The sequence below is a fragment of the Ambystoma mexicanum genome, chromosome 11 (assembly GCF_040938575.1).
Source record: "Ambystoma mexicanum isolate Mex_15411 chromosome 11, UKY_AmexF1_1, whole genome shotgun sequence".
Classification (NCBI taxonomy): Eukaryota; Metazoa; Chordata; class Amphibia; order Caudata; family Ambystomatidae; genus Ambystoma; species Ambystoma mexicanum.
This window is the reverse complement of record NC_090934.1, coordinates 941265902-941290099: the sequence shown is the minus strand read 5'-3', so window position 1 is coordinate 941290099 and position 24198 is coordinate 941265902. Positions and strand designations below refer to the sequence as shown.

Genomic DNA, 24198 nt, shown 5'->3' with positions numbered 1-24198 from the left:
CACAGAGACGCCGACGACTCGATGCCCTTGCTGAGCCACAGTTCTTCAACTCTTTGCGGTCCAGAACTATCGACACCGAGGTGCCCCGCACGCCTCTTCTTGGCAGAACGTTTACACTTCCCTGTCAACGAGCACTGCTAGGAACGACGCGGCCACTTCACCGTCGTAGCTCGACCTGTTCTCTGTCAGACTTTCGACGACTTGTGACACCTGCCTGAAAGGGAGGACACTCAAGAAGGGCCGTTGATTCCCCGACGCGGAACGCTACAACAACAAGTTACTTTGGGGTTGCAGAACTATTGGAAAGTCTAGTGGGAACAATATATGGACTGGGCTTGTATCTTTCTTCTACAGGTTGCCCAGGTGGGGGGGATCTCCACACAGAACTTTGTCCAGTGGTACGGGGCCAGTATTCTGCCAATTGGTCAACCATCTTGCTTTCCTTCCTCTCTCTACTGCTGGTTTCCTCTTTATTATGATCGGTGTGGCATTCTGACCGTATGCACTTTAATGAGATCTAATAACATTAGTGGTACCACTTTAGAAACTGTGTATATTTACCATTGCTGATTTTCGGAGTACAAAGTGAGTTATTGTGATGTTGTATATACCTTTGAAAATTAATTATATAAAGACTGTGTTGTAACCGATACGGTGTGTGGACATTCCTTTGTGGGTGCTTGAGGACTACACTGTACTTAAGAACCAGTTTGCATCCCCTCCTGAGAAGCTAGGCCTTGATTGCTCGACTACGTTACCAATAATAGAGAATCTTGGCTGGGGTCTCTGTGCCTCCCCTCTACCATATACAGAGCGGAGGTGCAGACCCCCCCTCCGGTCTTTACACTCAGGATCAAGTGGACAGAGCCGCAGCTGCACATTAGGCCTTTTTCTGATACTTTCACAAACGCATCCTGCAATATACCCCAAAATCCTGCTACTTTAGTTCCTGGACCTCGCCTTCACCTCAACACCTCTCTGACTCCATCTCACACGCCTACCTATTTCAGTTACCAACTAGCACATCTCTCAAAACATAACACTGTATACTACTGCTAAATGCAAAACACATCACCCTATCTTTAACCTCTGCAACGGCAATGTGAACACATTGTTGCTATTTCTATATGGCTATATGGTGTTTCTAATATGTGTGCATCTACCCAATGCGTCATATCATTTTCTTGATCTGGTGCGAGTTGTGGCAGCTTCCCCGGGGGACAAACTGGTTGTTCTACTCTTACCATCCTGCGCTCTATTTCATCATTCGACTTGTTAGTCTGTGTGTACGTGTCCTTTGTGCGGGCAATAGCTCTATCTATTGTTATGGACACTGATATCATTATTGCACTCTTAGGCAGTGTCTTGGAGCAGTACCATAGAATCATTTGACAGGAACATTAATTACAAGAAGAAATACTACAATAGGAAACAGCACCTTTACGGCCATCTCCAAACAAGACGGGGCCTATGAAAGCATTGAATCGAACTGGTCTTCTGCACTCACTCAAGCTTCCTTTTCCATGACAATCTGTGAAGTTGTGGAGGGCCCCTATGGCATGGGTTACAGATCCATTGTCCGCATCACTTGCGGGTTTGTGTATGAAGCAAGAATATATCTTCTTGCACACACCTCCTTCCATTGTCGTAAGTAAATCCAGAACATACCAGCTCTGGAGGATCATGAGACGAATAGTCAGCGATTCTGTTTTTATTTAATTGAGATCCCGCTCTGTCTGGTTCTCTATCTGGAGTATTTCTCACCTTGTGATCTGCAACCACTTTGCATTGGCTGCTGTTTTGATGCCAGGCACAAGGAGGGAAGTAAAAAATGCTTCTGTCATTGTTAACAGGTGGAATTGTTCTGGTATTGCTTTGAGCTTGTCAGAGGAATCTTGGGACCAATAATTCAACCTTTTTGTCATTGGGTTCTTAGAGAGCAGTGAGCATGCTGATGGGGAGGGGTTCAGTTACAACTGGGAGTGGCACGTTTATGACAGTCAAATGCGTGTTGGGCACTATGAGAACGGCCGAATGCAAGGTGGTGAGTGAGCAGATGCCTCTCCAGGATGGGGGGAGGTGGAGATAAGCGTATTGTCCGCACACCCAGTAGAAATCAGTCATTGCAGATGTGCCATTAGGTCAGGAAAAAACAAAGTGTTGTTGCACCTTTCATTTGTGCCTACGAGTACAGTGCCACTTCCTCTGAAGCAAAAGGAGAAGTGTGCCTGTATTTGCACCTTAGTGGGCTTTTCATTCAGTTCGATCCAGGTGTGTTTTGACACATAGGTGCTCCAGGTTTTAGAACATTTCTGGTTGACATGTGCCACTACATCCTATGGGAACCTCAATAAACCCTCTGCTGTACAGCTCACTAGTACTTTCACCTATCTGTCATTGGAGAACAGTGCACCTTTCAATTTCAGTAGTGGTCTTATTTGACAATGTGCTTGCTCTTTGTTTTTGGCACGCTTGTTTTCATCTCTGTCCATTATGGCTGCCTGGACCGCGTGTCCTTGAAACAGGCTTCATATTCTGAAAAGGACAAGGCACACTAAACATTGGGCTATAAGAGGTAGCATTTCTTGTGGGATAAACAGTTTGGGTGTGCCTGTTGCATGGGATATAGGGGCACCTATGTACCCGCTCTAATTTAACTTTGCGCTTCCCACCTCCTTCGTGTGGTTGTACCACATATCTATTTTGCGGTGGTCAAATCAGCAACTATATCCAAATGAGCTCCTTTATATTCATTATATTCTATTTCATTTTCTGTTTCTCTTTTATTTCTTGCCATCCCTATAGTTAATGAATCTGCCTCATTACTATACCACCTTTATATGCACAAACTAATTACCTGCAATAAAAGAAGAAGAAGACAGAAACAGAAGCACCCTATAGATAAAAATATATACATTGCACTACTTCTTAATACTGGACACTGGTGAGGAAGAAAATGTGGTGCCATGGTGCCCGCAGGGGTGCATCTGTTGCAAGAATGTCACTAAAAAGGTAACTACAGTCATTTTTTAATGTCACTGTTCTTGAAGACTTGCAGGAGGCGGTGCTGTGCCAGTTGTTTTTCGGAAATCCGAAAAGTGGATCCAATACTGCAGCTCTTTCACTCTTCCTGGAGACGGAGTGGCGTACATGACCTTGAACGGACCTTGGTCCCGACAGTTGTTCCACTTCCTCACAAAGAACTGCACATAGATTAAATCTCCAGGGTAGAGCTGAGGTGTGTGAGCAGTCAGAACGGAGAGGCGAACACAAAATATTAATGTCTCAATATCAGACATCTTTATTAAAAGAAAAGGGTTGGATAAAGGCATCTCTCTCCCCATCCTAAAGGGAGTTTGCCTACGTAGACAACTATAACAAACAAAAAGTCTGTGTCTTGTCGTCAAAATTAAGTAGACTGTCCTTGTGTCCAAAGTATATCTGACCCTCACACTACAAATGAAACAATTAGAAGTGTATGGCAAATTATCTTTGATCTAGGCTTAGCCAAAACAAGTTAACATTTAAAGCAAATAAATGTATCCAACATTTCTTCCTAGGAGTTGTCCTTGGATCCAGAGGATCGTTCCCTTCCCTGGATTAATTCAGGAAGGACAGCAAAAGTGTGTTCAAATACTTTAGAAGGTTCTTTAGAACCCCTGGTATACTCTCCTGCCAGGTATCTATTCCCAATGTTTTTATCTTTCCTTTCCTATACTTTACAAGCATTAGCTGGTGTACTCCCCTGCCAGGGAACCCTTTCTGGGCCTCTCAGAACCCCTGGTATACCCTCCTGCCAGAAATATCTTCCCCAAAGAAATGTTCTCTCAATCTTTCAGTATAGCACAGTTGTATTCCTGCACCGTCTATACTTATTGGCTTTAGATATTGCTTGTTCCTATTTTTCCAAATATTGGCATTTCATATATGGAGACTTGCTCAAGTGAACTTCTTCACCAATGTTCATTTGCTTGTGGCAATAATTATTCTAACTTTCCCCATGTGGCATCTTAGATGTGGAGACTTGTGCAAATTCTGGCTTTTAGCTTCTTCATTAACATTTATCTCCTTTTAATAATCTTTGCTCCAACTTTTCCCATCTTGACATTTCATGCATGAGGAATTGTGCAAATTCAGTCTTTTTGCTTTACTTGGTCTGTATTCAAAATAGACTTTCAATTGTTTCTGTGCCTTTCCGTACACTCCAGGGTTCCCACTATCACTGGGACAACTCACTGCTGTGGGACCCGGATGCAGTGAAGTCCTCACTTGGGAATAACTTCTACCACTTTGCAGACATTGTTTCAGCTTCCCTCACCAGTTCTGTGTTAACTTGCTGGTGAAGCTGTTTCTTTCCAGCATGACCGCTCTATGGACAGCGTTGCTGCTGCTTTCGGTTCTGGAGTAGCTCTTCCTTGGTGCCTGCAATGCTTCCCTGGTATTCCTGCCACCCCGGTAAGGAAGGCTGACAAGCAGCAGCTTGAAAACCTCTGTCTTCTGATGCGCGCTTCTTTTCCATGTGTCTACCTTTGCTCGCAGTTCTGCTTCCCGCTCTGCTGCTCTGATCTGACACCGACTTGAGAGTGCAAGCCATTTTTAAATGTTTCTGCGCAGCTGGTCTTTACTAATAACTAGCCCGTTTATTTTACTTGAGGTTTCTTTCAATCCCTCCTAACTCCTTCTTCCTCTCAGTACTTGAGGAGTTGTAGTCCATAGGATAGTTGTCAGAGTTGTAGTCCATAGGATTGTTGTCAAAACCGAAAAAAGTGTAACACATGTTAAAAGTGTATTTGAGGTGTGAATGTTATTCTTCTCATAATGGCAGTATGTGATTAGTACTTTAGGTGCCATAGGGTTTTCCTCAAAAAGGAGGGACTACTGCATCTCTCCTAATGGAGTTACCACCTCCTCCCAGCAGCCATCCTCCCACATGATCCTCCCTTATAATACTACCCCAGGGTCAGGATAAGACAGCGGCTGCCATCCCCTGGCCATGTGGGGGGAGACTATCCCCGGGGAATCAGTGATGAATCTGCAGGATTCATCACAGGTGCCTGTAGAGAAGAGGGGTCGACCGTAGGCATGGCAGCGGTTTCTTCTTTCCCGGGAGTGGGCTGTTGGGAGATTACTTTTATCCATTTAGTTAAATCCCTCAAATACTCCTGAAACTCCTCCCCCAAAATCTCAGCTGTCCTTTGTACATCAGATGCAGTGTGTGCAGGCATGAGTGTTGTTTGCAACCTTCTTCCTGTCACTATCTCGTGCAGGGACAGGTGGTGGTCCTTAGCTGGCTAGTTCTTAAGGCTGAATAGAGCCAGAGGAAGACAATGGAGCCAGCTCCTTCCTAGCGTATAACACATTTATGACAGTTTTTGTTTCAATAACCCATTGAGACATTCCAAGATCACGTTGGCTTGAGGTAAATAGAGGACAATTTATGTTTAATCCCTAGTAGGGATGTAATCTCTTTAAATAATTTTTTGAAAACGTGAGTCCTGTTATCTGACTTTAGGACATCACATATTCCCCAGCAAGGAAAAAATGTGGCCACTGATTAAGCATCTCAATCCAATGAGAAAATGGACACACAACAATAAGATAACGATAGATACTGCACCTGTTTATCATATCGACATAATATAGGTGGAGTTCCCGAAAGGGTTCTGTTGGATGGGGGAATGTGCCACGCAACGTCCTGAAGCTAGGTGGCAGGTAGTGCAATTTGCCATGAATTTATCAATATATTATTGAAGGTTGGGGTCAAACCAGTCCTCCTGGATGTCGGCTGCGATATACTGTTTAGACATATGCTTTGGGTAATGCAGTTGCTCAAGAGAAACCATAAGCAATTACAGCAGCGTTACTACTTTACCTGTAATGTTTTGTCTCCAGATAAGGTCGGTCGGTGAGAGTGAGCACCCCTGTTTCACCCACAAATGCTTTTCCTCTTGGGGCACCTACCTTGCAATTCAATAATCTGAGTGAACGGGACTGCTGTGTAAGATACTGCTAGCTGCACTTGTTGTATGGCTACCTCAGGATATGTCGTGACATCAGGCACTACTAAATACACAGCACCTTTGGCGGTCTTGTCTGCGGCATCATTACAGAGTGAAACAAAGTCTGTGTCCCGGGTTTGAGCGCCAGATTTCACCACTGCTACTACTGATGGGCAGGATGTGGCATACATTAATCTTTCTAGCAATGCTGCATGCTGCACAGGAGTCCCATCGGCTCTCTTGAACCCTCTCCTTTGCCATCTGGACAACCCTGAATGTACTGTGGATGTGACGCACGCAGAATCTGAATATATCATTACTAGACACACTTGTGATGCTTCCAGTGCTTCAATCAGTGCAATCAGTTCTGCTGCTTGTGCAGAACAATTTGTTGGTAACCTCTTTTTAACTGCTACTTTGTACTCTCTGTCTACGAGGCGCACCACTACTGCACCTGAATGCCTTTGACCAGTCTCCTGATCAATCGTCGATGAACCATCGATGAAGAGCACCTCCCCCCTCCGAGTGCATCCTGCCTCGGCTTGAATTAGGTCATCCCCGGGACTTTCATTTGTAACAGAGTCATGCACCTCCTCCCCTGTCTGAACGGGTACTGAAATGAATGTAGCAGGGTTCACTGTGCGACACCTTACAATATGAATGGATGGTTTGGATAGTATGACCTCATAACCTGATGCTCTCTGGGTAGTGAGGGTTGATTTGGACCTCTCCAGAATAGCAAAAACCGCATGCTCCAGATATAATGTTACTGAGCACCCCATGGTTATTGCGGATGATTATTGAATCGCAAAGGCTGCAGCTGCCGACGCCTGTTTGCAAGGGTACTAACCCTGCATTACTGACTCTAAAATCCTGCTTTAATAGGCCAAGGGCTTGTGTCCCATCCATGTTGCCTGGGTCAACACTGCTGTCATTACTTCCCCATTGGAATGTGAGAACAAATAGAATTCCTATGTGTAATCGGGGGTTAACAACAGAGCATTACCTATAGCATTCTTAAGTTCTTGGACACATGTAATAATTTCTCCTGTCCATGTGAGTGACCGTTTGTGAGTGACCCTTTACATTTCTGTGCTTCTTTAAGTCCTTGCAACAAGGGTTTTGTGTAGTTAGAGCAGTCAAAAACCCACACTCAACAGTTAAACAATCCTAGAAACTCTTGCATCTCTTTCACATTGGTAGGCTGTGGTGTGTTTTGTACTGCAATTGCTCTCTATGGAGTTACCCTTTTTCCTGATGAGGATATTATGTGCCCTAAATTTGCCACTTCCTTCTGACAATGCTGCATTTTGTCTTTATCCATTTTGTACCCCTTTTCTGCAAGTAAAGTCAATAGTGCTACTGAGTCTTCTCTGCACTGCTCTTCTGTGTTACTGTGCACGATGATGCTCTGTATGTTACCTAATTCCATATGCAGTACTCTGTTAAAAATACTGCGGACGATGGCCACCAGGGTGCGCGTGGATGCAAGACACCTGAACGCATTGCTCTGTCACCCAGGTCCCTAAACGGTGCGTGTGCCCCCACTTATATGCCCCCAACACAGTGAAATAGTGCCTGACAAGGACGGCTGAACTAAGGGGCTCCTTACAGACCGAAGCCCGGAGGAAATCGGTGCACCAGAGCCGAAGAACCAGCCCTTTTCTTTAACGCAGTAAAAGTGAACGTGAAGGCCCTTAGTGGCTGCTACCCGTGCTTGTACTGGCGAAGAGACGTTGGAGGGAGAGCCCAGCCCGATGTTGAAGCGGGGACTCCATCTCTCACTTTCCCCCCTCAGGATCAGAGGTACACTGCAGAGAGACCGTGTGCCCCTCTAGCGTGTGGGGGCATCCGATGTGCCCCGCTCCCTGGCATTGCAGCCACGCCGAAGGGTCACGGTCTCTCCTGGGAGACCCCTGAAGCTTAGTGGAGGTCATTAACAGCCTGGCCTGGGTGCGGTGTCGGCAAGGCTCTGGTCCCTCTGTGCCAGGAGCTGTAGAAGGAGAATCGCAGCATACGGCGGCCCCTGGGCGCAGAAGTCTGGACTGCCGGCCCATACGGGTAGCTTGTGAAGAGAAGGAGGGAGACAAGGCACCCAGGAGCGGTGTCTCCCCCTGAACCCGAATCCCTGCAGAGGGAAGGGACCCGCACAGAGACTCAGAGCTGACCAGCAGCCCCTGATGGAGCCTTGAATTGGAGGTATGGCACCCAGGATTGGGGTCTCTCCTTGCGCTCCAGGACGCACGGCGTCCTAGGTGACAAAGGAGGCCTGGATATCCAGTCCCTGTGCTCCTGGCCTCACTATGGCCTTGGAGGTAAGCAGGTAAGGAGGTAAGGAGGCAGCAGACAGGGGGAGAGGGAAACCCCAAAACATGAGGTAGTGGCCAACAGGGACTTTATTGGGCAAGGGTCTGTAGCGTGGGTGTGTGGCCCCCAAACTCGGGGCCTGTGCCCGCCAGCTCAAGCCCTGCCACAGAGGACATAAGACCCCTGGGGAAGAGGTCTGGTGGATTTCCAAGGGTGTGGACATCTCTCTGGACATCAGCTTGGCCCAACATACCCAGACATGCCCTGGGGAACCCGCCTGTGGACACAATAGAAACCCACCCCCAACTACGTGCCTCAGGGATGCTGGGCTAGTTGCTGGGATCTCTCCAGTGGTCACCCACCAGTGGGTAAGTGAGTCGTTGGGGGGCCCTGCTCCAGAGTGGTACTCCAACTAGGTACGGTGTTACATGGAACCCAGATCTCGGCTGGCCGAATTTGCATATCTGGGCAGGAAGGAAAGCATAGATAACAACAAAGAGAAGGCAATGGTGGCAGGGGGTGAGGACTCAATGGCAACGAAGAAGGACGTTGCTTCACTAATGGAGGAAATTCAGGGCATGAGGGCCGACATTGGCGGAAAAATTGACAAGATCAACGTCAGACTTGATAAAATGGAGGAGAGGTTACAAAAGGTGGAACATAACCAATTCTCTCTGGATACCCTGGAGACCCAAATAGATGTAACGATGAGTGACATAGAGAGAAGGGAAGCTGAGATGGTGGTATAGATGGACAATTTCGAGAATCTCTAAAGGAGAAACAACCTCTGGTTCTTTGGGGTGCCAGAAAAGGAGAGAGAGACCAAAATGGATCTCAAGAGAATAATTAATGAAATCACGAAACTCCCCTTCGATGACGACTCGCTTGACGGAACAAAAATTGAAAGGGTACATAGGGCTCGTGGCCCATCTGGAAGCCCAGGATCGGTACTGGCGTGCTTCCACAACTACCCAGACAGGCTCAAGATCTTGGACAAGGTGAAGCCGAGGGGCCAATGCTGTTGGGAACGGTGAGGATCACTATCTTCCATAACATATCCTCCCTCACCCTAGCAAAGAGGCGGTCATGCCTACCCCTGACAAAGTGGTTGAATGGAAAATGTGTTTGTTACAGATGGAGATTCCCATTTTCGATTTTTTCCTACGAGATTGATGGGCAGAAGTACAGGCTTGCAACAGAGGAAGAAATAAATAGGGCCACAAGGGAGCTATTTGGCGTGGAAGAACTTGCACCGGGACACCAGAGGGAGAATGAAGGAGACAGAGGATGGCGCATTAAGGATCCAAAAAGTAGGAAAATCCCGGTCTCCAGGACATTTATGAAGCTCAATGCCTCCCCTCCCAATACACACTGAACATATTCCTATATGCTGTGACCTTAGGGGCACGTCAGAGACTAGGGGCGAGCACAGTCTGTACTTTATGGGCTGCAAAGTGGTGAAAAGTTCAGTGTCTAAGAAAGTTTGAGAAAGTATAAAAATGTTTGGTCGGTGCAGTGTTTGTTGGCGTTTGGAGAGCTGGGGTGGGGGCACCTGACATTGAGTTGCACAGAGCTGAGTCCTGGATTTTGGGCTTGTTTGGTGGCTCGGACTCGCCTAGTGATGGTAACTGTGAGGGACGAAGCGCTGCGGGGGAAGGAGGAGTTAGGAGGGCGAGGGGGAATGGGGCATTGGGCAGTCAGGTTAGATGTGATGGCTCTTGTAATGTTCACCAGCGTAATCAAGCCTTTAGAGCTCAGGGGGCTTACTTTTTCTGTGGAGATTCACTTTGGGCACAGGACTTGCTTATGGCTGCGATAGGTGGACCCGGAAAGGATTACAGTCTCTGTGTATGTACAATGAATGTTATGGGGCTCAACTCCACCACAAAGAGGTCTGTGGTTGCCAGAGATTTTAAGAAATCAGGGATTGATGTCCTTTTCCTACTGAAAGCTAGATATCAAAGGGGCGATGAACGAAAGATCCCCTTTGGCCATGCAGGGGGTGACAACAGGGGGTCGGAATTTCTGGTACAGAAAGGGCTCCGGATGAAAGAAATGGTCGGACATGGAGGGGAGTGCCCTGCTGATCTCTGGCTTGATCAAGAAAATAAGTGTTACCTTTGCAACAATATATGCCCTGAACCAGGGTAAGAAGAGATTCCTGCAAAGAACCTTAGTGAAAATAATGGGAGAGGCGCAGGGGCATTTTATACTTGGCAGAGACTTCAATGTCTGGATGGAGGTGAATCTGGACAGGCAGGAAGGAGAAGGGGAACCTCGGAAACAGGGAGATGCTGAGTTCAGTACAGCCATGGAGCTCTATGGTCTGAAGGACATATGGCGGCACTTGCACACACAGGCGAGGGGATTCACTTTCTATTCCACCCCACACGGTACTCTCACAAGAATAGACTACCTATATATATATATATATAAAGGGACCTATGGGAAGTGGTAAGGGACTCAGGGATTCATCCGATCTTGTGGTCAGACCCTGACATGGTCTTTGTAGACATTAATTGGGCCCCAGAAACTTCAAGTGGAGATGTAATGATTTGTTGTGGAAGGACCCAGTATTTAAAGAAGAAATGGAGAATAGAACTAGAGACGTTTTTGCCATCAATGATACAGGTGAAGTGAGAATGTGGATGGTATGGGGGAGATTGATGAATATCTTAGGGTCCCACCTCCCTTCCCTATGGGGGACCAAAACAGAGGCCATGAATGCCCCAATTACAGGGGAGGAAATACAGAATGTTATAGGGTGCCTCCGGCTAGGGAAGGCACCGGGTGATGACAGTTTCACCCCGGTATTCTTTAAAACCTTTTCGGCAGTCCTGCTTCTCTTCTTGACGTTACTCTTCAATAATATCATGGAGACGGGGAGAGCACCAGACTCCTTTGTCCAGGCCTTCATTACAGTGATACCTAGGGAGAGCAGGGACCCTAGATCCTGTGGCTCCTTTCGCACAAACACACTTCTAAACAGAGACGCTAAAATCTATGCTAGGCTCCTGGTGGCAAGATTGGAGGTTCATTTACCGAAATTGGTTCACTATGACCAAGTGGTTTTGTAGGGGGATGCCCGGGAGAGGACACCATGAGAAAGATATTGCATTCGACAAATGAGGCCCAAGGAATGCAGGGGGACCACACTCTTCTCTCTGTAGATGCGGAGAAGGCTTTCGATAGGATAGAATAGGATTTCCTAGAGGCGGTTCTCACTAAGATAGGGCTGGGCAAGAGACTTCTCCAGGGTATTATGGCAATTTACTCCTCCATGAGGGCTTGTGTCTCAGTTAATGGGAGATACTCGAAGTGGTTTAGCCTGGGAAGTGGGACGAGACATAGTTGCCTGCTTTGCCCAGCTCTTTTTGTGATTTCACTGTAACCCCTGGCTCATAGACTGAGATGGGCCCAGCGGGTGGAGGGGGTTGTGGTTGGTTTAAGACTTACAAACTGGGCCTGTACACAGATGACATGCTACTCCATGTGGTGAACCCGCTGACCTTGGTCCCGGCCGGAGTAGGGGTGACTGAGGGCAATGGTCGAATGGCAGGATTTAAAATAAACACAGGCAAATTGGTCCTTTTCCCATTAGATAAAAGCAGGAACGGAGAGGAGAGTCGGTTCTCATTTCTGGGCATGAAGGTTAGCCTGGGGACACTGTGCTATTTGGGCATTCATGCCAGAAGAGAGTTGCAGTGGAGAAAGACCTAGGGAAATGGACACACACTGACCTTCTCTTGGATGCGGTGACTGAACTTGATTAAAATGGTTGTTCTCCCCAAGATTCCCTATCTGTTCCAGATGCTCCCCCATACAGATCCCTGACTACTACTTCAAAGCAAGCAGGGGTACTCTCTCACAGTTCGTCTGGCAGGGGAAGAAACCCAGGATCTGTAATGTAACATTGAGTCTCCCAAAGGACAGTTCGGGGGGTGGGGGGGGGGCTCTCTGGACATACATCTGTATTATAAAGCCACTCAGCTTAGCGTCCTTATCCCACATCTCAGACAGCGGGAAGACTTTCAATGGGTGGGCCTTGACAACCACCACTTGAGGCCGCCGATGGTTGGTGAATGGCTATGGGTTCCCAGGTCGAAACTACTAGGATAAGGGGCAACCCCATTTTGGGCACCATTTGGTGACAGGGAGTGGGATGGGCTGGCGTTACAACTTGGCCATCCCTGCTGGGTCATCTTTGGGTCTCAGGGATCAGGGACGCTATCCCGAATCCGGAGAGGCTCCAAACTTGGTATGAAGCGGGTCTGGAAAGGGCAGGACAATTGTGGAGAGATGGCAGATTCATTACAATCCAGGAGTTGGAAGAGACATTGGGGCTAGGCTCACTCTCTGTCTTCTCATACCTACAGTTGAAGGGGTGATGACGAGGGAGGCGTGGCAAGAGAAATTACAGAGGGAACTTACACTATTCAAGAAGATTGTAGACACCGCGTCTGGTTCCAAGGGATTCATTGGTGCATTATACATGGCCCTAGTGGAGACAAAAAGGGGGTCCTCAGACAAGCAGAGACAGCGCTGGGAGGGAGATGTGGGCAGGGAGCTTCCCCCGCAGACATGGCAGAAGATGTGTTGGGGGGCCTCCCAGACATTCATTTCCTGCCAGTACAAACTGCATGCTATCAAACTCTTACACAGGTGGCAATATGACCAGGTCAGGCTTTCCAAGATGTATCAAGGTGCAAGTCCCATGTGTTGGCATGAGTTTGGATCGAGAGCCGACTACTGGCATATGTGGCGGGGATGCAAGGTGGTCCAGTCCTACTGGGACGAGGTCCTGGTAAGGATTACAAGGAGGAAAACACTGATGCTGATACTCTTGGGCCTGCAAAAGCAGGAAGGAGAATACATAAGGTTGACGTAAATGATCCACAGTTTGCTGGGAGGGTATGTTTGGCAACACACTGGAAAAGAGAGCTTCCCCCGGGAAAGAACGAATGGGTCATTACGGCCCGGAACGTATAACATATGGAACATTTAACAGCTGTCATTCACGGAGACGCTGGGTCTTTCGAAATGGAATGGTTGAATTTCTGTGAAAAATACATTCAATGGGCCTAGGGATACCTGCCTTACATGACAACGAGGGGAGCCATGAAGCCTTGACTTTCCCAACCAACTTAGAGGATAACATACACAAATTGGAACTGACACCTGCTCAGGAGACTAAGGATTCCCCCAGCGGTGTAACGAAGTATGGGTGAATACGAGAGAGCTGTTTGATTGTTAAGTTGATGGGGAGGGGATATGGGGCGGGCAGGGGGCTAGGAGGTAGGCCAAAGGATGCAGTCGCATAGTTTGTTCTCTTTGTATTTTGTTATAATACTGTCGATTTAATGGATCCAATGTTTCATATGCAAACTGTGATCCTCATAAAATTCTATAAAATTTGATATTTAAAAAAAAAATACTGAGGACTCACAGTACCACTGAGTGAGCCTTGTGTGTTGAAATCGCTGCACGCGATACGTAAACACTGTGAGATACTGAGAATCAGGGTGTAATGGGAATGAGAAAAATGCATATTCCAAATCAATTGCAGTAAAATACGTGGCCTCAGTGGGTATGTTGCAAAGGATTGTGGTGGGATTTGGCACTACCAGGAATTCTGCCTCCACAATGTTGTTCAAAGGGCAGAGATCCTGTATCATTCTCCAACTTTAAACCGTTGCTTTCTCGACAGGATATATAGCTGTGTTGCAGGAGGATTGTGATGGTACTATTATGTACTGCTGCCATAAAGCATGATGGCGTCATGAATCCCTTCATCCTCCTCACTGGATAATGGGTATTGTTATACTCTAGGTAATAGTGTACCTTGCTTCAGCTTTATGTGAACGGCCCATACATCTTGGGGTTACTAGTCCAAAAGTTGCTGGGTACTTTTGCCATGTCTTCCTGTAAGTGAGAGGGTACTGGTCAAGCAATACGTTTAGTGTGCAGTACTTCTCTGTGCTGCACCATGACCTGACAAGGGTTGCATTTTTTTTAAAATAATTTCTCCCTCATTGGTATCATCTTCAAACAACTCCTCATCAGATAGACCCCTTAATGACAGTGTGAATTCTTTGCACGGAACCGTGCACCACTCACCTCCTTCCTCCTCAGTCCCTAACAGTACTACCTGAACCGTTGTGATTAGTGCCGCCTCTAAGTCAAGTATGAGGATGGTACAGGGGGCATGTTCTTGAGGAACTGCTGGCCGAAACAAAAACTCCACTTGCTCTCTCCACGTTTTGACTTTTATTCCTGGCACCTATCCCACCAACACTATTACTCCATAAGAACAAATCTGGATGTATAGACACCCCTCTGGTAGCATCATCACTATGAAGTGCTGGTAATATCAGAGCAGCCCTAACATGACATATTCCTGGGGTTGAGCATCCTACACCCTCCTCAGTAAATGCAATAGTCAATCCATTACTTTTCCTGATAAGGGAAAATGACCTTCCTCAATACAGGAAGTTGTAGCTTCTGTGTCTACCACGAAGGTGAATCTTTTACTACCTATCATCACATCTACCTGGGGTTCCTCTTGCGGGTCGACAGTGACTGACAGGACTGGCCACGTCAGGGCTCTCGGTGGGCTGTCCTATTGGTGATAGGTGTTCAACCCTGTGAGTGGACAAATGCTCCCTCCTATTATGCTCGCTCCAGTGCAATGGGTTACTGTACCATGTGGAAAGGGTCATTGTCCCGGGCTGAGATCTGGGCTGTGGCACTTGCTGCTGTATATACGCTGGTGAAAGATTTGGTCCCGAGTTCTGCATTTGCTGGTGTGGTGTCAGATACTGATACTGTGGTGGTTGTCCAGGGTTACGCACTTGTGGGCGTCCTGGGGAAATTGGGGGCATCATCATTGTTGGGGATGAAAGGTTAGCACAAACGTGGGTCCATTAGGATAAGCACAAGGATCATAAGAATATACTGGTTTGCTCCTACACTCTCGCTCAAAGTGGCCTGTCCTGCTGCAGGTCCAATATGGTCCCAGTCACCCAAACCTCGCTGCATTCCCCTGCATCCACCTCCTTGTCCTCCCTGTAAACCTCCTCTTACCCTCTGATAACCCCCCATCCCTTCTGTTGTCCGGGTAGCCTTGGTAACCCTCCATCCATTCCAGTGCTTGCCTTGTGCCCTGCTGTCCCTCAGGGGAGCTGGTAATCAGCACTCGTTCTACACTTAACTTCGCCAACTTCTTCTGTAATAACTTCGCTTCAGCTTTCTGTATCTGCTCTGCTGTTTCCTTTCCTTCCCTTGCCTTATCCTACAATGATGAACTATTCATCCTCATATCTCGCATTCAGAAAGAAACTTGGCTGTTCAACAAATACGACTAAGACTGTAAGATGATGCTCTGCAAAGATCCTCCTTTCCTTGCACCCGGACTGTACTATTAACTGCCTACCTTTCAAATCATGCCCTTCCCTCCCTTACCTAAGATGTACCAGCACTGCCAATCCTCCAGGTCTGGGCGCTGTCAACAAATAAAATAAATAAACATGATTGACAGAATCTCAGCCCTTCGCATCACTTCAATCCCTACTGCCTTATCTAAATCGTTTTGCACATCCTTGAGTAGTCCCTGCCGTAACATATGATAAAATATTGCTATTTTCTTGTCCCAGGGCTCCCCTGTCTCCGACAGTCACATTTCTTGAATCTGGTTTATGTACAATGCAGGTAATTATCTAATTTCATGGTGCGGGCCATAATCAAATTGATATCTGGCATGTCTGGGTATGGTGATCTTAACGTGTTCCATACTAAACAGTCGTTAAACTGTGCTCCATAATGATTGTTATTAGTTGTCTGTACCCTTGTGTACCCAGTCTACCTCCATATGTCATCTGCTTGTTCTCCTAGCAGTGCAGCGAATACACTTTTCATGTCCCCCACTGCCAATGTAATCCCTGCGTCTGTTTGTCTAATGCATGCATCCATTTGCCTACTCCCGCTGTAAGTTAGGGTAATGCCTTCATTAGATTGTTTCTGTCCATGTGTTGCCAGGGTACATATTGTGCCCTCCTGTGTCCCTTGTGTAGTAATGGAAGCTGTGTTACCAACTGTTTAACTTGTGCAGTTCTCCCTCCTCTCTTGCCTTTTACTACATCCATTTGACCTGGTTGTGTCCTAAGCCCCAGTCCCCATAGGCTCCTACCCTAGGTGTTGGTACAGGTGGCATCTCATCCTACTGATTCTCCCCCTACTCCTCCTCTGATGCCCACTCATCTGCCTCCTCTGCAACCTCTGTATCTCTAGTCTTTTGGGTCAAGTCATAATCTACAGTGACGGCATGCGATGGACCCTCTGGACGCCCCCCAGCATTGGGGTTATCTTTGCTTGCGGCTACCTGCACGTCCCTGATCACTACTATCAATTCAGAACAGAATGTCCCCTACTCTGTACATAACTGGTGTCTGTGTGTGTGTTCATCCGCACCTATCGTTACTTTCCGTCCTTCCACCTGCTCCTAAACTGCTCACGCCACCTCTGCCTCTGTTCTGTTGAGCGCTGTTTCAAATGTTCTCTGCGCCCTGTTTTCTACTTCCATAACCAATGGGTCTCATGTAGCATTAGCCACAAACTCGTGTGTGGCATTCGCATCAGCACTGGGAGCTCCCTGCCTTGGAGCAGGTTTGGGTGCTTTGAAGGCATCATGACATCGACAACACAATACAAATTTGGGCTGAAAACTTTTATTGAAAAGAAAAGAAGGTTGGTAAAAAGGCCTAACTTCCCCTATGCTAAGGTGGGAATTACCTATCTAAATAAAGCTAAGGATAGTCTGAGTCAGGAAGTCCAAATCAAATATCTGTCTGTGTCCAAAACCTATAATTGCCCTCACATCTATTTATATACAATGTGTAGGGATGTCAGTCTCAAAATGATAAGTGTTCAAATAAAAGTTCAAAGATTCGTCCTGCTCTTGGTTTTCAAAGGATTTCCCTTCCCCAAGGTTCAAATAGTTCACAATGCAAAAAGGTGTTCCCCTTCACCAAGCTTTCAAGTCTTTCAACAGTTTCAGCACAACACAATTTCTTGGAATGCTTCCCAGCTCTTCAGGCTTTTTTGCCTTTCCCCAATTTCATAGAGTTAAATTCCTTAATTTCAAATCACACAAGATTTCCTTTAGAATCAATAACACGTTTCTTTGTGGTGCTTTAAGTGGCTTTTCAATAAATGTGTGTACTCTGTCTAGGCGCAGTTGTTGGACCACACCGTCCACCCATTACAGGCCACAAAAACAACACACCTTATGAGCTCCTTCTTCATTTGCACATTGCCAAGGTGTCACCACTACAGTGGTGCCTGGTTTATTTTCACTTCACATCCTCATGATGCTTTACCATTGCTGGTTTTGTCACCATTCACTTGTTGCATTTTCACATACTCTCATGGCTCTTGCCAATGCTTGGTCTCTCAAGTTACACAGTTCCTGTATGACTCTTGCCAATGTGTATTCTCTCAAGCTGCACAATTACTTTATATCCTTATGGCTCTTGTCAATGCTTGTTCTCTCAAGCTGCTCAGTTCCTTCATATCGTGTGATTCCACAAAACTACTTTCATTCATAACGGTATTCAACCGTACTTGCTTTCATTCAGTTCGGTATTCAAATGCTTCCTTTCATTTAAATCGGTATTCAAAAGGCTTGGTTTCATTAAGATCGGCATTCATTAACTTTCTTATAACTCTTACATGCTCGCCTGCCGTCTCGTTGTTCCCCTTCCTAGGCGAACTCAATGGTTGGTGCTTATGGCGTGCCAGAGACTCTTCTGGCTGCCACAAGCTCTCTCTCTCTCTCTCATGCAGTACCTCACTCCGCCTCCTCAGCGGCTCTTTGTGGCTTCGCTCCCACCACTGATGCGTCTCTTGCAGCTCGAGCCTCACTCAGCAGCTTCACCTGGTCACGCCGGTTCCTTCTCCATATTCCGCCACAGGCCTCCAGCTTCCTTTAGCCTTGTTTGCCGCTGTAAATACTCTGCATCGTTCCAGGTTCCTCAAGTACTCTGTCTGCCATGCTGTCTTCATGGAGAGGTATGCTCTAGTCCAGCAGTCCATAGAACTGCTTCCACAGCTGATACAAGCTAACTCCAGTCTCAAAGTTTTTGCTGCTTTCAAACTTCCCGTCAGGTTGAATGGTCCAAGAAGGACAAGGCCACTCATTGTCGACTTCGAAGTTCTGCACTTCTCTTCCTTGCCTCCTCCTCGTCCCAGTACATAACTGGTGTCTGTGTGTGTGAGAGTCAATAAACAAAGGATGTATGGCTCTGGTTTATCTCTTCCTCATTCCAGTACTTGACTGGTCTTTACTGGGAGATGATTTACTGGGAAAATAGGGAAGGGATTGATAATAGCTTACAAAGGCATGGGGGATGTTGGGCTCATTATAAAAGGGAAATGGGCGATACCGTGTCTCACCTAAGGGTGCCTCACCTCCACTCCCCACATCTCCTCCACCCAGGTCATCCTCCCTGGCATATCCACCACCAGGCACAGGACGCGATGGCGACAGCCTTTCCCTAGCCACCTGGGAGGAAGATATATTGGGGAAAGAAGTGAGGACGCCCTCAGATTCCTCACAGTACATACTGGGGGTTTGTATAACCTGCTGCGGGTTGCAAGAGAAAACCTCCATATGGAAGTGGGCCGTGGGGACAACAACACGGGTGTAGGTATTACCACCTTTTGCTCTTTTTGTTCTTCTGGGGCATCTTCTAAATCCTCAACCATTCTCCAGACTTCGAGGATACCTTGCCTACTTCTCAACGTTCTCCCTTTATACTTTGCAGCCAGATACGTATACATATGTCCTGGGGTGTTGATAGGTCTGGAAACGATCCAGAGCTATGCTAATGTTGGGACTGTTGGGACTCAGAGCTAGCTAGCCTTTTGGTTGAAGCTCCTGAACTTCCATTTGCTGTAACAACCAAAAGACCCGGGGCTATAGCCCCCTCGGCCCCCCCCCAAGCAACGCCTCTGCATATGCCTCAACACATCCTTGTTATTTGAGCCTTCTTCGGGCTAAGGCTTCTAAATTCCCCCTTTTGTATCTGCAACCCATTCACAATGGTATTTGAGAATCTTTTCCTGGTCCACAGAAGCGTGGAACACATATACCCAAGTGGGATACTCATAACTATTCACACTTCTCTCCTTACCAAAAATACTTATTTCTCAGATAGCAGATCCAGCAGCACCGTTCTACCCTACCCTCCCAATGATGCGCACTCTCCCTGCATCCCATCCCAATTTCCCCTCAGCACAAACCACACACCCCTTGTCCCTTCCCAATTACACTTACCACCACACACCCTTATTCATACAACGGGGCAACCATTGCCCCATACCACAACAATTCTATATACACGTTAAATCACAATTTACACCAAAATCATCGTCAGAAAATAAAACCCACTTATTTACACAATAGTTTAGACCCTTTGTCTGTCTCCTTGCCCCGAGACGAGGGAATTTCCCCTCCTCACGCCCCCTTGTTCCAGGCAGAGGGATCCCTGGCACTCTATATAATGGTCCACTACTCTACTTGTATGAGGGGATCCCTTTTCCTCTCTTCTCTTTTATCACTGTTATCCTCCCGCGGATGCTGGCTTTTCTCCTTCCACACTCTCGCGCCTCCCTCAGATGCTGGCCTTTCTCCTTCCTCCCCCGGATGCTGGCCTTTCTCCCTACACACTCTCCTTCCTCCCCCAGATGCTGGCCTTTTTCCCTACACACTCTCATTCCTCTCCCGGATGCTGGCCTTTCTCCTTCCACACTCTCCTCCTCCCCCGGGTGCTGGCCTTTCTCCTTCCACACTCTCCTTCCTCCAACGGATGAAGGCTTTTCTCCCTCCACACTCTCCTTCCTCCCGCGGATGCTGGCCTTTCTCCCTCCACACTCTCCTTCCTTCCTCGAACGCTGGCCTTTCTTCTGCCACACTCTCCTTCCTCCCCCGGATGCTCGCCTGTCCACACTCTCCTTCCTCCCCCGAATGCTGGCCTTTCCTCCTCCACACTCTTTCTCCCACAGATGCTGGCCTTTGTCCCTCCACAATCTCCTTCCTCCCCTGGATGTTGGCCTTTCTCCTTCCGCACTCTCCTTCCTCCCCGTATGCTGGCCTTTCTCCCTCCACACTCTCCTTACCCCCCTCGGATGTTGCCCTTTCTCCATCTACACTCTCCTTCCACGCCCGGATGCTGGCCTCTCCACTCTCCTTCCTCCCCCTGGTGCTGGTCTTTCTCCCTCCAAACTCTCCTTACCCCCCACCAACCCTCCGGATGCTGGCCTCTCTCCCTCCACACTCTCCTTCCTCCCCCATGCTGTTCTTTCTTCCTTCCTTCCCTTTCTATCTTCATGCTATCCTTCCTTTCATCATGCAGTCCACGTCATCCATTCTGTTCTGCATTTCTTCTTGACTGTATTCAATCGTTCCTTTTTCTTTGCTTCTTTCTTGTATTTAGCCTTCCTTTAATATTCAGTCTTTCCAGTTGTCTTTAACTCATTCATGTGTTTATGTTTACGTCATATATTCTTATTCAGTCTCTTATGTATTAATTCCTTTATTTAGTCAGTCATGCCTGTATTATTTCAGTCATTTGCATCGTTATATCATGAGGGACGGTTTCCCTTTTCCGAATATTCAAGACATCCGTGGCTTTAGTCAGGCATCTGTACAGTCATTCTTGGGTTCACTCACGTGTTTGTTTTATTTCATTTTGAAAGTGCAACTTGTCTCCTCCTTTTCATCATTCATTCAATCCTGCAGTTATTCATTGTTCCCTGTGTTATATTGCCTCGGTGTGGCATTAGGGGGTCAATGCCAACCATACGATACTCCCTCCAGGCTTTAGACTTCGACTAGACTCTGTGAAGGACACACTAAAGGTCCCTTCTTTCCTTCAGGACTCCTGGATCTCGCCCAAACTGTGGCAGAGCTCCCCCTTTAAACAATACACACACTATACATCATGTCAGCTCATTGTGTAACTCCTGCCATAGTGTTGCTAGTGCTGATCGCCTCCAGTGATCAATGCGCTCTCACCACACCAGCCTTCTCACTGTTTCCTGGTAGAAACCACTCACATTCTTCGCAGCCAAAAGCAAATGAACAAAGGACTCAATAGCTAAAACTGATGTGGGATGGTCCACCAGGGAACCACACCAAATTAACAAATTCATATTATGGGACTGCAAACTTGCACACATTTCTTGCTGTTTTAAGGTAACTACTGGGTGGGTATGTATTTAATGCATGCATGCCTGTGACTGTAACATGGAATAACCTACTGTAAACAACACAACTATTGGCTTTTTTTTTAGGGAGAATTCTCATTTATGGCTAATTACCCTTACCTAGTGAGTCCCTCAGCAGCTTTGCTGGACTTGTGGGGTTTATTTTTTTCCACCTGGTAAGAATGTGAGCCTTTTCCCCACTCTTACAGTGTAGTTTTTGTGTGTGTTGTACTTTTTGTGCTCATGGGCTATGGAGTGTCACCAACTCCCTAGGCATCATCTTTTTACTTGTGTGTCACACAGCACCTTTAGTGCAGTGACACAGGGATGTCTTTTAGACTTCCCTTGTGAACTCCATTTCTGGGGATGACTCCTGTCCCCCAGAAACATGTAAAGTCACCACTGGCTTTACTAGTCTTTTAAAATACAGACCCAGTACAAACCATCTTACAATGGAGAACTGGAGGGGAATATCTTTCCCCTGTCCTTCTGCAACTCAAGGGGCACTTTGTGTCCCCCTTCCTGACTCAACATGGCTGGTGGCAGTGGTAACTATCATTTTTATGCAGATTCCCGTGTTAATGTTCTGGCTGTGGTGATAGACCCGAACATAAAACCTGCTACCCAATATCGTTTTTATTGTAGGTCCTAGTGTGGTTTTTCACCATTTCGTGTTGGAAAGGTCCTTCTTGTTGTTTTCTTTTTCGTGCCAAACCAGGTTTGGTTTCTTTGTTCGCCGTCCTTTGGCGGGCTTCTGCACAGAAGCCCTCCTTTGGCGTCTGGGTGTCTAGGTGGGCTGAATCTGAGAGAGGGGTTTAGTAACCCCCTGCACAGGGTCTCCTTGAAGACCCAAGTCGCACTCTGTGTCGATTGGCTGAGGTGGTAGTCCGGGACAGACAACCTCCCTGCTGTGTGATTGACAGCCAGGCTGTGTGAATGGGGGATTTTGGCATAAAAGGCAGGACTCTTGGGCTGGAAGTCAAAGTCGCCACTGGAACTACAAAAACCGAAGAGAAGCGGAGAATAAGACGACTGTTGCAGCTCCTGGATCCCGGTGAAGCCCTGCTGCAGTCCTGTGCTATCTAGCCTTCGACAACAGAGAAGATCCAGTCCGGAGTCTTCTTCCCTTGAGCCTGGTGGGATCAACCAGCTCACCTTAAACAGCCAGAAAATCCTCTTCGGGGTCGAAATCGCTGCACAGAGCTGTATTGGTCCGGATAGCCATCAGAAGAGCCCTCTCCTGTTTTTAAGGAGCACACCTTTTATTCATCGTTGCTTTGCTGCTGCTGGCTTCATCCCTGGGTAGTGCAGATCGCTCCAGACGTCGTCCTCCTTGTCCCCGGGACTGAAGTTTCAGGAGCCGTGAGTCTGCAGGAACTACCAGGAACAACTGCCGTAGCACCAGCTTTCTTCATCTGAATAAGGTACTGTATCCATTTGGTCGTTCTCTCCGTCCGAGCTTGAGGAATCGGGGTGAACCCTTTTCCTTTCCGAAGACTTGTCCTTTTTTACTTCTGTCTTATAACTTTTGCTTCCCTTTGACAATACCCAGTACTCCTGGCAAACTTTAATCGTGAACCATTCTAACCGTGTGATCCTCGACAACAGAGCCCCTGCTCCATTTAACACTGGCGCAGGCCTTTTGACTTTTATCTGCCTCTTAGAAAACATCCTCTGATTCTATTACCTTGACAAAAGTATTGCCTATGATTTTTATCTACTGTTCCCTTGTTTTAATTCTATGTGCTAAGTGTGTTTGACTTCGGGTGTATTTCTTCTCGCGGGTACGCTTTATTTTCATAAGACCGAACTGTCATTATTGTCAAAAAGTGATTGCGTATTAACCCACGGTAACATCTTTGTTTCGAAACACCGGTCTGTCAGATTCTAATGTACTTAGCTTGAATTGACCTGAACAAGAGGAATTGATTGTGTGTAGTATATTTGGAGTGTGGTTGTATTTAACACAAGTGAAGTGTTTTGAGAACAGATGGTTTAAAAATAAATGTACTTATATTTTTTAACCAGAAACCTTGAGTCAGTGTTTGTTTGTGTCACAGTAATTGTTGTCCTTTGTGTAATCCCTATTACTGCTCATTTGCTCTTGAGATAAGTCTGGCAGCTCAGCCATCACCACCACTTTACTGTGTAGTACAGGCTTGTACCAAAGGTGAAACTGTACTATCACTTGTAGTCTTAATTGCATGTAGTGTTCCCTCAGGGTACTGCATATAATTCTGCCTAACAGCTTCATATTGACTGCAGACAGGAAAGGACACGAGCAATAAGCAAATAAATAAATAAATTAGCGTTGAGGGGCAGACAATGAATAACTGCAGGATTGAATGAATGATGAAAAGGAGGAGACAAGTTGCACTTTCAAAATGAAATAAAGACATAATAGCGGGTGTAGGGGAGACCTACGCTTTAGCATTCAAGCCCTAATAGAGGAGGTTTTCCTAGTTGGTTTTGGTTTTGTGATTGACATATGCCAGCTATGCCTCTTTTTTGTGAAGAATTTGTCCATTGATAGGGAGGAAGGAGGAGTGGATATTCACCACTGTGCTACCATCACTCGGTGCTGGGCCATGGCTCTTTATGTAATTTGACCCCCAAACAAGTATGGATG

The 24198-nt window shown here is 46.9% G+C and overlaps 1 protein-coding gene across 3 annotated transcripts in view; it reads right to left on the bottom strand.

Annotated features, from left to right (window-relative positions):
- Window positions 1-24198, bottom strand: part of PGGHG (protein-glucosylgalactosylhydroxylysine glucosidase) — a 394441-nt gene that overhangs the window by 176221 nt on the left and 194022 nt on the right. The gene's annotated exons all lie outside the window — the stretch shown is intronic.